Source organism: Triturus cristatus, chromosome 9 (genome assembly GCF_964204655.1).
Source record: "Triturus cristatus chromosome 9, aTriCri1.1, whole genome shotgun sequence".
Classification (NCBI taxonomy): domain Eukaryota; kingdom Metazoa; phylum Chordata; class Amphibia; order Caudata; family Salamandridae; genus Triturus; species Triturus cristatus.
In genome coordinates, this window is record NC_140592.1 from 1,199,203,109 (window position 1) to 1,199,214,542 (window position 11,434).

The 11,434-nt window shown below is 45.3% G+C and overlaps 1 long non-coding RNA gene across 6 annotated transcripts in view; it reads right to left on the reverse strand.

Moving 5' to 3' along the window:
• The window catches only part of LOC146799622 (uncharacterized), a 387,718-nt gene extending 376,893 nt beyond the window's left edge, over window positions 1-10,825 (reverse strand). For 5 of the 6 annotated variants that reach the window (XR_014969296.1, XR_014969297.1, XR_014969294.1 and 2 more), the window contains exons 1-3: window positions 10,751-10,825; window positions 10,378-10,484; window positions 10,060-10,130 (exon numbers count right to left, since the gene is read on the reverse strand). This is a non-coding gene — a long non-coding RNA (uncharacterized LOC146799622). Of the gene's footprint in view, window positions 1-9,526; window positions 9,959-10,059; window positions 10,131-10,377; window positions 10,485-10,750 lie in introns of those variants that run through there. The other variant, XR_014969292.1, reaches the window with a different exon arrangement.
• Window positions 10,826-11,434: the final 609 nt, after the last annotated feature.

Below are 11,434 nucleotides of genomic sequence, written 5' to 3' on the forward strand. Positions count from 1 at the left end.
AGGCCTGATGGCCCCTTAACTTCGGCCTTTGCTTTGGCCCAGCTGGAATGTATAATGAAACAAAGCTCCCTCCCTGCCTGCATGACAACTTCTACCCTGTGAAAATAGTGGGCAGATACCATCTACCCACACGTACCCTCGACATCTACCCTGTTGCCCAGTATGCAATGATGGCAATGAGCATGTGCTGCGGGGCCAAGGGGTCAGTTTCTGCAGGCATGCACAGGCCGGCACCGACTCCACTCCAGGGCAGGGGTCAGTTTCTGCAGGCATGCACAGGCTGGCACCGACTCCACTCCAGGGCAGGGGTCAGTTTCTGCAGGCATGCACAGGCCGGCACCGACTCCACTCCAGGGCCAGGGGTCAGTTTCTGCAGGCATGCACAGGCCGGCACCGACTCCACTCCAGGGCAGGGGTTAGTTTCTGCAGGCATGCACAGGCCGGCACCGACTCCACTCCAGGGCAGGGGTCAGTTTCTGCAGGCATGCACAGGCCGGCACCGACTCCACTCCAGGGCCAGGGGTCAGTTTCTGCAGGCATGCACAGGCCGGCACCGACTCCACTCCAGGGCAGGGGTCAGTTTCTGCAGGCATGCACAGGCTGGCACCGACTCCACTCAAGGTCTGTCCCTGCACCGGTGGAAGAGATAGAGCTGTTGGAGCCAGCAGGCAGCAGCTGCACCCTTCTGGCTGCAGCAGTACTTTGTTTGTCTGCCCACCATGGCATGCCAATACAGCAGTCAGTACTGCCTGCTTGCTAGCCATCAAATAATCGTGATCGCAGTCTGCCAAGTAAAAAGATGGCTTGACTGAGAGCATTATACCAGCGGCAAGTGCCCACAACCATGTATGTGTGAAAAATATTTTCAAATATATACTAAGGTTATGGAGTAAAGAAAAAAGCCCATTGCTGGTCACAAGAGATGTTTCTGCCTCCTTAACCTATTCGAGGATGTATTGATAATGCAACTGTATGACGAGCCAGACATTACAAAAAAAAATTCTGCTCAATACTTTTAAGAAGCTAGGAAGTAAACCAACACTGCTGAATTATTTTGTGAGCAGCACTGTTGCATAGCAAATACTGATAATTCTTTTAGCACTAATGGAAATGCCACCAGTGAACCAAGACGGAAGCGGGTTGCTGTGCTCACTCGCTGCAGTTTAATTTAGCGAGTTTGTATGTACAGGCAGCTGATGGAGTCATTGGTTTGAGTGCCATCAGGACAAGTCAGCAGTGCCAGTAGAGGAAGTGAGCAGTAACAGCAGGGAAGTGGGCATCAGCCTCCTTAAAAAACAAACACTGGCCAAGCCAATAGGTCTTGCCTATGAGAGATATGGTCCATGGCAGTGTTTTGTAGCCATGTTGTTCTAGAATTGCCAACTCACACGGTGCCACAGTGTGACACACGATATTGGCTCCCATCACGCGGTCACCCGGTGAGGAGCCGATATGAATGAAAATAAATTTATAACGCGCAGAACTCAGCCCCATGGGCATCAAGGCGCCTAACATAATATCATGAGTAGCCCTGCAATGCTTAGTGATATGCTTTCCTAAAAAAACAGGTCTTGAGGGCTCCCTTAAAGAGGGGCAGAGATGATATGGCCTTGAGCTCGGATGGGAGCGCGTTCCACAGGCGAGGGGCAACCGCTGCAAAGGCTCTACCTCCCCATCTTGTTTTTTTAGTAGGGGGATGACAAGGAGGTTCTGTTGTGAAGATCTGAGACATCTGCTAGGTACATATTTAAAGAGCAAGGATCCTAGCCCATCAGTCGGACCTGCCATGAGGGCCTTGTGTACTAGGCAAACAATTTTAAAAGAAATGCGATGTTCAATGGGCAACCAGTGAAGATTCTTCCTGGCCAATGTGGCGGAGGCAGAGCTAGGAAGGTCAAGAACAAATCTTGCTGCTGCATTCTGTGTTACTTGTAGGCGCAATAGCAGTCCCTTATTAATTTGAGTGTATAGTGCATTACAGTAATCTAAGCGAGATCCAACCAGTGCTACGGCTGTTTGTTTCCTTGCCTGCGGAGATAAATAGTGAGCTATTCTACGAAGGACTTTTAGAACTCCCCAGCAGGTAGCTACAGTTCTATTAATCTGTAGGTTCATGGCCAGCTCCGTGTCAAACATGACCCCCAGGTTCTTTGCCGACTGTGAAGGGGTCGGACAGGTCACCAATAGTGGCGGCCACCATTCATTCGACCAGGCATCCCTGTCCTTTCCAAAGATCAGCACCTCAGTCTTATCGCCATTCAACCTCAAAGAATTGAGGGTCATCCAGTCGGCGATCGACTGCATGCAGCTCCTGAAACCCGATGCTGAGGTGCTGACGGATCGTGACAGGGACACCATGATCTGCGTGTCGTCTGCATACGACACTACCTCCATCCCCTGGGATCTTACTAGTCTAGCAAGTGGGGCCACATAGATGTTAAATAGGGTCGGGCTTAAAGCCGACCCTTGTGGCACCCCACATTGCAGAGACTTTACAGGGGAGAGTTAATTGTCCATTTTGACCCTCTGCTCTCTAAGGTCTAGAAAAGAGGATAGAAGGTTAAGGGCAGACCCCTCCACCCCCATCTCCCTCAGGCGAGATGTTAAGACTGAGGGAGAGAGGGTGTCGAATGCGGCGGTCAGATCCAGTAAAACCAGTATCGTGGTCTGACCTTTGTCTACATTCATCCTGATGTTATTGGTCACAACAGTGAGTGCAGACTCTTTGCTATGTAGTTTTCTGAACCAATGTTGAGTTTGATCGAGGAAACCAGACGAGTCCAGGAATACCGACAGACAATGGTTCAGATGCATCTCAAGCATTTTGGCTGGGGCAGGTAAGAGAGAAATCGGTCTAAAATTTTTTAACACTGCCGGATCCAGAGTGGGTTTCTTCAATAACAGCCTGACAATGGCCCTCTTCCAAACCGAGGGGAATACACCGTGTTGTAAGGCACTATTCATGACATCCAAAATGTGGGGCAAGAAGGTGTCCCTACATTCCTTCAGAATTTTAAGCGGGCAAGGATCCAAAGGGGAGGAAGATTTCGTCCGATTCAGCAAGAGGTTAAGATTTTCCAGAGTGATAGGGGAAAATTTAGTAAGGGTCTTGTCGGGATCCTTTGACCAGGTTTCTAATATTGACAAATCCGTAGTTATGTGTTTCCAGAAGTTTCTTCTGTGTTTCCAATTGCATGGAGGTGTCAACAATTTTAGTATGAAAGAAACTTGAGATGTTGTCACAGAGCTCCTGCGAGCCTGTTATAGGATCAAGTGTCTGTAATGAACAAAGGGAATCTACGATTTTAAAGAGTTCCCTCGATGATGTCAAGGATGTAGTGATATTGGAGAAGTAGTCTTGTTTAGTTTTAATGACAGAGGACTTATAGATCTTCAGGGAGCTTTTATAACGCTCTCTATCCTTAGTTTCCCATGTCCTCCTCCACTGCCTTTCCTGTCTTCTACAACCTTGTCTCATCAGCCTAAGTTGCTCCCCAAACCACGGAGCAGAGGGTTTGCGCCTTGCAGCATACCTAGGGGTGGCAGGAGCTAAAGTATCCACTGCCTCACGAATACGGCTGTCTAATTCCCAGGCTGCCTTCTCTGGGTCTAAAGTCCGGGATTGGGTTTCAAAAAACTGGGCCAAGGATTCATTAGAGATGTTTTTATAATTTCGCTTATACTCTCTAGCAGAAAACTCCTTCATGGGAAGCTTTATACCAACTGCAGTAAATACGATCGGAACTGCTAAGTGGTCAGTCCAAACTGGCTGTTCCGGTGAGCCTGACATAATCCGGGAGTCATTAGAGAAAATTGCGTCGAGGGTATGACCTGCTCTATGTGTGGGTTCCCTGACCAACTGTTTGAAACCACAGGCCTCAAGGGGATCAATCAAGGATATAGTGTCTTTAGCAGTGAAGTCCTCTAAATGAAAGTTAAAGTCCCCTAAGATGGTAAAGCGCGGTTTGCCTGCGTATGGTTCTAATAGACTGAACAGGTCACTACAGAACTGAGATCTCAGGCCGGGGGGCCTATACAACAAAATCTCAGAGAATGACGAGGATGGCGAAGATGTAATACAGAAATATAGGGCCTCAAAGGGGGTCCGATGGCTTTGACAAAGCCTTAGTTCTACATGTGAGACGTGACTGGTAAAGAATAGCTAGGCCACCGCCTCTACGTTTAGCTCTGTCTAATCTCTGTAGAGCATAGTTCTCCTGAATGGCTAGAAGGAGATCATGACCCGATGTATCTGTAGCCCAAGTTTCCGTAATGAACACCCATGGTGGGTTCCTAGCTGTCACGAAATCATGGAAGTAAAGGTTATTTTTGATAATGGAACGTGCATTGATCAAAAATCCTCTCTCAGCAGAATGCTCATTAAGAGATTGGCAGGGAGGCAGTGCACTATTGGTAATAGCAGGGATAGTAGGTATATCAGACCTACATGTCTCACATACAACTCCTTCACGAAGATCTTCCTTCAGATATCACACTGCGGCAGGGAAATCAATCTGAAAACCACTGTAAATAGTGGTTTTCTTGCTCGAGTTTTGAACTGCGGACATCCATTAAGAGGTGTGAAAACACTCGAGGACATCGGCAACATCCTCAGCAAGCTTTCTTTAGGTGGGGGGCTTGGGGGTGGGTGTCAAAAGTGCCCCACGGTACTTCTCGGCACAAGGCCACGCCCCCTTCAAGGCCCGCACCCTCCTCACACTGAGATTGTTCTACCAGTTGGTAGGTATGCTGTACAGCAGCGTGGATGTCTTGCAGGGAGGCTAAAAATCTTTGTTAAATTAGTTTTAGCCACACTGCAAAGCATCCGCGCTGCTGTACAACATGGCTTATTTGCCATAGCCAATAGTTCTCATATGCGAGACCTTTTTGACTTTGCTAATGATTGTTTGAATTGGAGGTAGAAAAACAGGGTGCTCCGTGAGACAAAGTTTTCAAAAGGAACAGTAGAAATATATGTAAATAGCTCTGCTGAGACAGTGTCCCCCTCAGTGAATAGAACAACTAGTACAGGACATAAATAACATATGCGGGCAGCACTACGCTAAAAGTGTGAATAGAAAATAGAAGCCGACGACTGAAAGGGTTCATGAAAGGGCCAGTAACAAAGAGGTGACCTGGTTGGTGGGGGGGGGGGGGGGGTGGTTGTGGTCAGCTTTGCAACTGAAACTCAAAATGATGAGCAAAGGAAAGCACATAAGTTACTTAACAAGCTACAAAAAAGATGAGTGAACACAAAAAGATGGGAGATATAAAAACACACTTTTTGTCTATTTCAAGAAGGGCTCTTACAAAACATCAGGAAACAATTTACATTTAACATTCATCATGGGATATTGTTCTATCTACTTCAACTAAGTAGGACCTTTCCTGGAAAGGGGCATATTTCTTCCTGCAACTTCTAATTAGACTACAAGAATTTGTTTGCATTTAAGGTAATCCTGTGTTGTAAAGGCACCATGTCATGATCCTCTTGTTTTAGGAGGGTCTGGCTGGCAGCAACTATAGCAGGTTTGCTTGGTGAGACTGGAGGAAGTGGAATGCTAGAGGTAGCAGTTGGTGTAAGGGAAATGTAGTTGGGCAGCGCGAGGGATCAGTGTGGTGGTGGCAGCGAGAGGGGAGCTAAAATAAATGTTTTTTAAACGTACCTACCAGTCTCCTGCTCACCGCTCTGCTTACCGGCCTTCTCCTCTGGGCACAGGGTGAAGCTCCCAGCTTTCCTTGTGTCCAATCTTGCTGCTGCTCTCACCATGAGAGCAGTATCAGGATTGGGCAGAGCAGGTTTGTTTTGCGCTCCATCTGGAGCTGGGAGCCTGTGCCTGTTGATCTCTCCACTAAGCAACACAGCTGAGTTGAAGAGATGTCAGTGAGCATGACAGTTTGGCGATCCTAAGATGGCCGGACAAACCATCATGCGCACTGAAAGCAGGGCCCACCACTCCTCCTCCCCCTGCTGCAGTGCTGTGGCGCAACCCACAGGACGAAAAATAAAATAATCTGCATTCAAATAATTTTTTTTTTGTTTGCCCCTGCGGGCAGTTTGGCGATGTTCATCCGCCATAGAGGAGGAGCCACCCCTGAGTGTTAGTGCACACACTGGTGTGGAGAAATGCCCCCCAGGCAGGCCAGGAAAAAACACACCAGCTCCCTTAAAGGCCAAAAAAAAAAAGCAAGGCGCTCAAATGGATCGCTTCGCTCTTACGTGTGTTCCTCGTGTCAAACAACCCCATACAATAGAAAACTGACTCATACTCAGATGCCAATAGGGAACAGGATGTGGCATTATAGCCAAAGCTGCCGACATTGAAACAGGGGAGCCAGGTTCTAGTCTTGGTTTCAGCTCAACATCCTCTGATTCTGAGCAAAGTGCCTTATCTCCCCATGCCCCAAGTCTCCCCAAAAAACATGAAGGTAACGTGTAATGTAATGTCCCAGTGCCTAAGCAAAAAAAATATGAATTTAATGTTGTGTAATGTAATGTAATCTCCCAGTGCCTAAAAAAACAAAAAAACATGAATGCAATGTAACTGGAGCTTTTGTAAAGTGGTAGAGTTCGTGCTAAACAACACTGCAAAAAAAAAAAAAGAATACATAACACCAGGAAGGCAGCAACATCGAGAAGGAAGGGAATGGACAGCTTAGCCAGCGCCGGTCAATAAAGTGGCACCAAAGAGCAGTGACAAAAATGCTCACGAATGGTAAGTTATTCACAATAGTGTCGCAAGTGAGAGTGCATGTGAAAGCAGTGCATGCTCTATTGCAGGCTTGACCTAAAAATTGAGCACCTGCACTTATTTATTTTTACAAATTAGGCACTGCAAATGACTCTTGTTATGGGAGACTGGAGGAGTGTATTTAGCAGGAAATAACTAAGGGTGGGCATAGTCGGTGGAGTACCACTACACGGAATTCTGCCGGACGTGAATTCCACAACTCCATTCCACCTCACCCAAATCAATAAAACAGAAACCTCACATACCCTTGATAAAACAACAAATATCTCTATTATTACATGCAAAAATGCATATAGTCATCTCACAAAATTGAAAATGAATTCCTGAAGCCTTCCGATAGACCGACATATCTTAACAAATCTCCTATCATGCGATCAGTGGTGCGGGTCTGGGATGCGGTGGCGACCCGGCACCATCTCACCTCCTTCCCATCGCCACTTACACCCCTATTCGATAACCTAGCCTTCCCTCCCGGCCTTGATGCACGGACTTTCCCAGAGTGGCGGGCTTCGGCCTGTAAGTCTGCTGGGCATCTATTTGATATCGACGGCTTCCTCCCATTTGCTGAGTTGACCGGCTGGCACGGCATCAAACATCCCAAACGCTTCCAATACTTCCAAATCCGCCATTGGTTAATGCACCCCAACATGCGGCCTCTGGTTAGCCGACATCTCACGACCTATGAGAAATGGCTTTTATCGAAGCACTCTGACCGCCATTTGATCTCTGACCTTTATCGTCTGTTACGTCCCCCGGCCCTCCTGGAGCGCTCTGCTGGGCTCTGTTGTCATTCTCGTCATGGAGTTGACTCATCACATTCACCTTCTCACTATTTGTTTTTCCAGATCTGGATATTTTCCCTCTTCTTTTATGCTTCTCTTTTTGCCAGTCTGTTTTTCTTTCCTTTTCTTCTTTTTCTGAGTGCTTTTTTGATATTTGCCTTTTGTTATGTTCCTACTGGCTTCCTCCACCATTGGTGTTATTATGTCCTTTTCTTCTTTTTTTTGCAAATTATCATTCTTGTTCATGTATTCCTTTTCTTGTGTGTACAGTATGTCTAATTTTGTCTCATGAAATGTTCGTGGACTAAAAAGGTACTTTCTCACCTCTCTAAACTTGAATCTAAAATTGTCTTTTTGAAAGAAACCCATTGCAATGCCTCTGAATCTCTTAAATTGAAGAGACAATAGGTTGGTCAGGTTTTTTATTTCCACCAGCGATTGATCGTAAGAGTGTTTAGGCCATTGTTAAAAATGGCCCTTTTTGCATGGTTATCCCATATTTTTTGCCGTCCTCCTCCTCGGTTTTTGACTTCGTTTTTGCTGGCTTTAGGACTCTGAGCACCTTACCACTGCTGACCAGTGCTAAAGGGCATGTGCTCTTATCTAAAATGTGATGACAATTGGTTTATCCATAATTGGTACATTTGGTTCACTTATAAGTACCTAGTAAAGTGGTATACCATATACCCAGGGCCTGTAAACCAAATGTCACTAGTGGACCTGCAGCACTGATTTTGCCACCCCCAGAAGGATTCCTTCAAACCTGACTCAGGTTTGTCAATGTTATGTTATGTTATGTTATTTATATTTTTATAGCGCACAGCTGCCCCAGCAAAGGGGCGTCCTGGCGCTTTGACAGACACTATAACATAACACACAATAAAAGAAAAGGAAATTAAACAAACACGGGAAACAGGAAAGTTTTAATCGCCTGCCTGAAGGCGAGCAGGTCTTCAAGAGCTCGGATGTGTACCGGAAGCGAGTTCCATAAACCTGCCGCGAGCACCCTAAAGGAGCGGCCACCCATACTGCTCAATTTAAAGCGTGGACAGACAGCCAGATGAAGCCCCTCCGATCTCAAGGATCTCAAAGGAATATAGGGCGTGAGTAGGTTGGCAAGTGCCAGCGGCGAAGAAGATTTCAAAATTTTAAAGGTCAGGCACAGCGCTTTGAACTGGATTCGCTGTCTGACCGGGAGCCAATGTAAGGCCGTGATGGTACCAGACACTGAGCAATGTCTAGGGAGGCCCACTATGGCCCGTGCCGCGGCATTTTGTACCCTTTGGAGCCTAGAGGCCTCCGCTTGATTCACCCCTAACAGCAATGAACTGCCGTAGTCCAGCCGAGATAGTATAGAGGCCTGGACCACAAGCTGTCTGGTAGGGGGATCAAAGTACTTTAAAACCGGCCTTATTCCCCGCAGAATGCCATAGCACGTGGCAGCCACCTTCTTGGTGTGGTCCCTGAAAGTGAGCGCAGAGTCCAACCAGATGCCTAAATTTCTCACTCCAATGAAAGGCCTGTGGGCACAGTTTACTGTCACCTCGTTTAAACATTTCCAACTACTTGTCAAGCCTTAAACACCCCTTTTATTACATATCAGTCACCCCTACATGTCCTGGCAGTGGCAACCACCCAGATTTGTTTTCACTACTGTGAGGCCTTCTCCACGCATAGGTGAACACTGGAATTCCTTAAATTCAATTTTTAAGTATAATTCCTGATTGTAGAGGAGTAGCTGCTTCATGTTTTATATAATTGTATTGGTAATGACACGTCTTCTTTAATGGTAAAGTTTGGTCTGGTATTGCTAATCTAGAAATGCCACTAATGGAAAGTGTTCAGTACCAAAAAAAGGGGTGGGGGCTGTACCACACAGCTGGATTGGGCCAATAAATATGAAAAAAGTGAAATATCTAGCTGACCATTTACTTTTGCTGTCAACTATTATACAGACTCAGACCAAAATCACGAATAAGATGTTCTCCATCATTTAATTATTGCTTATCGAATTTCTTTTTACATGTTTTAGAAGTATCTCCTGAAGGAGATAGGCAACACTTCACAATTTACAGTGTAACAATTAGATTCAAAAAGGGAACAAGAAACATAAATGAAACAAGATACATTTGTGCAAAATCAAGTGAAGACACAACATACATATATCAGTTGTAACTATTACCAGTCAAGAAAAAAGACATTAAGGTTCCCCGTATAGCCATTGAAACTTATCTAAATGGAACAAATTTGGGATACCCTCCAACGGGGATGATTAGTTTTAAAGCAAAAGGGGATATATATTTTGGAACCATTAACCTCCTCCGTTGCTATACACTTTCTATATAAAACAAACAGTTCCCCTGTTGGTAGAATTGTGCGAACCCCTTTTATTTTAGGGCTGCTCTTCAGGGCTGTGACTGGGTTCTGTGAAACCAAAAAAGAAAATAGTGCTTATTTAAAAAGGGGATCCTCTTAACTTAACATAGTCCCTTCTGTCTCCTCTAATTATACAAAAAAAAGCGTACCTGTTATTCTTTAAGAGTATATCTTCACAATTGTAAAGTGCCCGGTTTATTCACGCTGAGGACCATGAGGCCTGAAACATGAACGGGGCATGACACAATTAGGAATAAAGGTTGCATTTATTTTCAAGAAGCACAAATATATCACGAGAGAACTTAAAAACGCACTCATAGCTCTTGTTGTTGTAGGCAAAGCTAGAGGGTTTTGATTGAGGCAGGTTGTTGTGGTCTATAAAAAACAGCAACACTTAAATATTACCCCTCAGTGTATTAGGACGGACTTCAAGTTATCTGCTGTTATCTGCCATTGATAGCACTTACTTGAAGCCAAGCGTGCAGGGCAATCCATTTTATTCATTTCTTTAAAGGGTGCTATGCCGAGAAGTCATTTCAATACGTCAGCTTCAGTCCGGGCATTTTAGGTTACTCTGTGAAAAGGAGGCATGAGTTTGAGGTTGAGTTTGAGGTTGACAATTTGGTCTAAAGTATAAAACTTACTTCGCTTTAAATTGTGCAAGAAATGAAGCCCACTCTCTCCGGAACGATGTTATTAATTTAAGCTGTCAGGTCGAGTAATTTTTCAGTTATTTAAACGCACTACAGGAAGCTGTGAAAACAATTAATTACGGATGAAACATGTTTCAATCCGTTTAATTTACAAAACCTGATACATTGTTGCCAATGTGCAACTCACGTTTGTTTCATGCATGCGTCCATGACTCCTCGTGCTGCAGACAATCAAACAGAACTAGTTCTGTGTGGTTTGGAAATACCGCAGTAGACCGGACTTCCTGTTCTTGGCCTGTCAAATGCGAAGCTGCCACAGTGGATCTTGGGACTTGTAGTGTCCTAGCAAAGTGCGTTTCTGCGCCTCTTACACTTCGCTGCGCATGTCAGATCTTAAAGATACTTGAGTGTAATATTCAGCTGTATAAACTATAGCTGCTCATGGTAATGTTTTTTTAGAACAGTTATACCAGCACAAGCAGGCGGGACCATAAGGTGCATAACACAGGGGTGTTCAATGCCCTAGAAATTTCGGACATCTCGTTTAATCCAGATATTGCGATGTTGAATTTAAGAATGAGGTAAGCTTCTTTTTGAAGAGGAGTTCTTTCAATATCCCCACCTCTCAGTGCCTGTTTGATCACACTAAGAACTGTCCATTTAATGTCTCTGTCGCTATGATTGGCTTGTACAAAGGTACAAAGTGGCTTACCATGGGCGCATTCATCACTTTTGTGCGTTTTCTTGATCTGTGTTGGACAATTCACTCTCTGATTTCCTGATTAGTTTTGCGATACAATTTGCCACAAGGACACATGATTCCATAAACAGCGTTCTTTGTTTTGCAATTGGTAAAGGACTTATGGGTCCA